This window comes from Quercus suber, unplaced genomic scaffold (assembly GCF_002906115.3).
Source record: "Quercus suber isolate HL8 unplaced genomic scaffold, Cork oak 2.0 scaffold_1682, whole genome shotgun sequence".
NCBI classification, from domain to species: Eukaryota; Viridiplantae; Streptophyta; class Magnoliopsida; order Fagales; family Fagaceae; genus Quercus; species Quercus suber.
Genome location: NW_027071038.1, coordinates 1 through 4,730, shown reverse-complemented (window position 1 = coordinate 4,730; position 4,730 = coordinate 1). Strand labels below are relative to the sequence as shown.

Sequence of the window (4,730 nt, the reverse complement as noted above, 5' to 3'; positions counted from 1 at the left end):
TCCCTGAGTTGTTAAAAAAGCTTGTCTTGAACAACTTTTGTAAGTTTCTGGTCAATCTACATCACATCATCAATTGAAGGTTCCACTATATGCATGATATCATACCTTGAATCACCACTAACTACTAATAAATGTAACCTCCAATTACAACTGGCAGGTACTATACCTGCTAAACTTCTCTTGCAGCTTACAACGGCTTTTCGAGAGGGTGGGTTATGTGATAGGAGTGGTACCCTTTCTTACAAGGATCATGTACATAAAGGCAATGTCCCTATCTTAGCACTAGCTGGTGACCGGGATCTCATTTGCCCACCTGAAGCTGTAGAGGGTATGCTTAAATTCCAGATGATTTATATATCTACCTTGTTTGAGATTAATAGCCTATGCTTATTTCTTATGATGATTTGGATGGACCAGCAACTGTTAAACTCATTCCTGAGCAACTGGTTACCTATAAAGTATTTGGAGAGCCTGAAGGTCCACATTATGCCCACTATGATTTGGTGGGAGGACGATTGGTATGAAATTTTTTTTTTGGGGGGGGGGGGGGGGGGGGGGGGGTGTTCTATTGCATGATATATGACACCTCATTCAATTTATTTATCTGCACAGCTATTTGTCTAATGCTTTAAAATGCAGGCTGTGGAGCAGGTGTATCCATGTATAACCCAATTCCTTACTCAGCATGACTCAGCATGATTACCTAGGCAATGAAACTTCATGTTACGGATTGAATTTGATTTCCAAGCAGGTATGAAATATCTCTCTTAAGATTTTGATTATTACACATCCCTATAGGATCTTTGGTTTCTTGGAACATGCTTGGTACTTTGTGCCACTTGCACTTATGTAATTATTTGCCCTTTTCATTGATGATGTAGGGAGGATGTGCAGATAAAGCATTCCATTCCTGGAGGACCTTAAAGATATTTAGCAGAATTTACATTGATTTTTACTATCTTGTACATTATCGACGTAATTGGTGTTAGGAGAATCAAAGTCAAGCAAGGAGGAAGGAAAGCATTCTTTCCATTATACAGTGCCTAGATCTCTGGTCAATTGTGTAATAAGAATTTTCTTCAAAGTATATTATTTCTTGCTTGTCTAACGCTATAACCTGCCCATGCCAACACCTTTAAAAGTGTCCTGCGATATCTGATTCTGAGGTATAATTTGCTCTAATACACCTTTTGTTTATTTATCATTTTAGATTATAAGATTGCTGGCAAAAATCTTGGGTCAAAACAAAGTGTTGTAAAGGGTTGTAATTTAGTCAAATTTGAGCTGTGTTAATAGGATTGTGTTAGGGTTGAGTGTGGATCATAATTTCTTCAAAGATGAGGTTTTGGTCTGTTCAAAGGAGATGAGTTGCCAATCTTTTGGTCATATCTTTTACACATTAGGGTGTTTGTTGAGGTTATAAAAAAGAATCCATCTCTATTTCTCAATCTTTGTGTGCGCATTAGGGTGTTTGTTGAGGTTTTGGTCTGTTCAAAGGAGATGAGTTGCCAATCTTTTGGTCATATCTTTTATACATTAGGGTGTTTGTTAAGGTTATAAAAAAGAATCCATCTCTATTTCTCAATCTTTGCGTGCGCGCTCTTTGATGAGTTGTGGTTTAAAATCAATACAATTTCATGTTCTACATCATATCTTATCCAAATAATGCTATTATTATTTGATGAGATGGGACTATAATTTCCATCATTTTGTAATGTATATGCAAATATGAAATTCAAAGGAATAAAAAGAATAATATTATAATATTTTTTTTTTTTGGAAGTTTTAATGGAGTAAATGAAAAATCTATTCTCTTATTTGAGTGGATAGGGGGAATACTCATTTCTCTTTATTTCTTCAAAACCTTAAATTTTCATTCTCTAAAAATTAAATTAGGAGAAATTGAAGGAAATAGAATTAGATTTAATGAATTTTTTTACAAAAACTTTTAAAATACCCTTATATATTTTGCCAATTATTTTAAAGCAGGAATTTAGTAGTAATATAATTATAAAATGATTCTATTAATTTCTTTCTATTGTTACAATTCATTCATTTTCATTCTTTTATTTTAAAACATCTAAATAAGATTACTTAATATCATTTCATTTTTTTTCCATTCATTTTTATTACTTAAATATTTTTCATTTTTTTATGATCATTCATTCTCATTCCCTTATAAATTCTTAAACAAAGCGTAAGGTTATAACAAAAATAAAGGCACATTATTGAAAGAAAGAATATTAAAAAAAAATGTTAACGGGTGCTTTAAGAACATTAATTTAGAAATTATTTTTAAAAAATTTTTATAAATAAAATAATCATTTTAACGACTTTTTGTATTTAAAAGTGATATAAAAAATTTTTAAAAGTAATTTATTAACATCTATCGTAAGAGTCAGTTAATAAGACCCTATTTAAAATTAGTGTTTTGGCAGATAAAATGATTTTCTCATCAATTTCGAGATCATCCCTTGATTCAGGAAGTGAAAGCTGAATAAAGGTAAAAGTCGTTGCGCATGAAATTCTGTAGCCATGAGTCAGAGCCGTTTCTATGCATTAAGGTCTTGGAAGTAGGACTTTAATAGTTTGACAACCATTTACTGTACACAGTGTGAACTCTGCTCATTAAGGTCTAGGTGTAGGAAGTTAAAAGTGAGAAACATTTACTGTAACCTAGTGAACCGGGTAGCATGAACTTCACTGGACTCATCTCAGACTTGTCTCAATTAGAAATCTGTGCCTTATATAAAAATATATTGAAACTCAAGCCCATTTATATTTAGGTCTGATCTTGCAGCCCCATTCTGGGGCCGAGCCTCTTTTTGGGATTGGACTGCTGTCTTCCCATTAATCATGTTTGTTGACCCAAAAGTTAACAAGTCATTCATTTTTGGGGCAGGATTGCTTTGACACTTCTGGCATGGTGAATCATGCTGGCTGGTTTTATGTTGTTACTATCATTTGGGTTATAGTAAATACATACGCATGAGAATTTCTACATTAATCAAATAAAATGAGTATGTATTATGCGGGCATGTACTAATTCTTACATTTGAATTGTACTACATAAATAATTAGAGGGTACTCAATTATAATTTTACTAATTTTTTTGAAATATGACGCATATATGATTAGTAATACCTGTCAACTTGGTAATCTCACATAACTTGGGGAAACTTAAGTGGGAGAGATGAGAATACTAGTTAAGAAATCAGAGAGATCACAATAGTAAAACAATGACATTGTAGAAAACCCAAATGCCAAATAGACCACACTAAGAAAGAAGTAATAGTATAAACTAAACTGGAGTCCAATTATAATTTGAATAAACCAACTTTGATGAGCATTAAATTCAGGCCACCAGCGGTACCATTGTCCATATTGTACACTCACAGCACACATGAAGCAACATGTAGAAAAATTAGTGTTTCAATTCTTTAACATGTATTGCACTTGTCACAATACATGCATTACTTATTGTTTATAACATGTTGGTCCAAGGAGTACAAACTCGTTATCAGTCATTGGAAATTGCTCCTAGTCACCCTGGGATACCATACCAACCTGAGAAGTCTGAAACTTTTGTAGCAATGTTCGGTAGCAGAATCCGAAACTACTTTTTTTAAGATAACTTTGGCCATCCCTTGTTCTTGTGGTGTTTTCAACTATCTTGTCTACTTGGCTACTTGCATGTTGATAGTAGCAGAAAAAGATAAGCATCATTCAATAATAGATAATTGAGTACGCTTTCTTGTCTTCAATTTGTACATTTAACTGGCCCCCACAATCTGTTTGCTTTTCTGCTTCACATGTTGAGTTGTTTTTGGCTCAAACATGCTATAAATTGGTACCTCCATTGGATGCAAATCGGCATAACATAGTAGCTACCGACAACTTAACTGCGTAAAACTAAAAGTTGTTTTGTGCAATATTCCAATGGATTCAAACACATCAGGCTTTTTTCACTCAGTTTATTACCAAGCCAAGGAAGATGATGGTTTCATTGATCTGGGTCTTAGCCTGAGAACTTTGCAACCTGAGGCTTATCATCCTTCAGGAAATCGTATGCTCTTCCTTCCTTTACTTTTGTTGTTTATGTATAGCTTTAACCAACCCCATGTAGTAGAGAGATTAAGGCTTTATTGCATTGAATTGATTACTTATGTTATTCATTTGGGTTTATGTTAGTAATTTGTACCAGGAAAAGATAGGATTTCATGGGAGGATGTGATGACAATTTCCTATTATGTATTTCATTTATCATATTCATGGTATTGGTTGGTTATGTTATACTTGTACACAATGCTCAAGAGGAAAATTGTCTCTGAGTCTTTCCATTTGGTAACTGTAACTGTTGCCAGTAGTCTAGTAACTCAGTGGTATTGTCTGGTCTTCTTTGTAAGGAGAACCAAGGTTCAACAAAAAACAGATAAATAAAAATAATTTTAACAGTAACTGCAATGTACTAACTAGAATTTGGATTTGGACCAGTGGAAAGCCTTGAGGGATATGATGAACTCCTAGGTTGGCCCCCAGCTAACCTGAACTTGAAAAGTTCAGACACTTTGAATCCAAGAAGTATAACTGAAGATTGTGATGAAGAGGCTGATGGAGTCCAAAGCAAAGAAAGGTGGGCTTTTGTGAAAGTTAACATGGATGGGATTGTAGTTGGCCGGAAAATTTGCATACTTGATCATGGTTGTTACTCTAGCCTAGCACTTCAGCTA

General features: G+C 33.9%; 1 long non-coding RNA gene across 2 annotated transcripts; it reads left to right on the top strand.

Moving 5' to 3' along the window:
• On the top strand, positions 1-4,724 carry LOC112034079 (uncharacterized). Of its 2 annotated transcripts, XR_010627582.1 has the most exons (6): positions 1-39; positions 158-328; positions 418-518; positions 640-751; positions 882-1,166; positions 4,495-4,724. It is a non-coding gene; the product is annotated as an uncharacterized LOC112034079 (long non-coding RNA). The 2 variants fall into 2 exon arrangements; XR_010627581.1 differs by lacking the exon at positions 4,495-4,724 and having other exon boundaries at positions 882-1,204.
• The last annotated feature ends 6 nt before the right edge of the window (positions 4,725-4,730 follow it).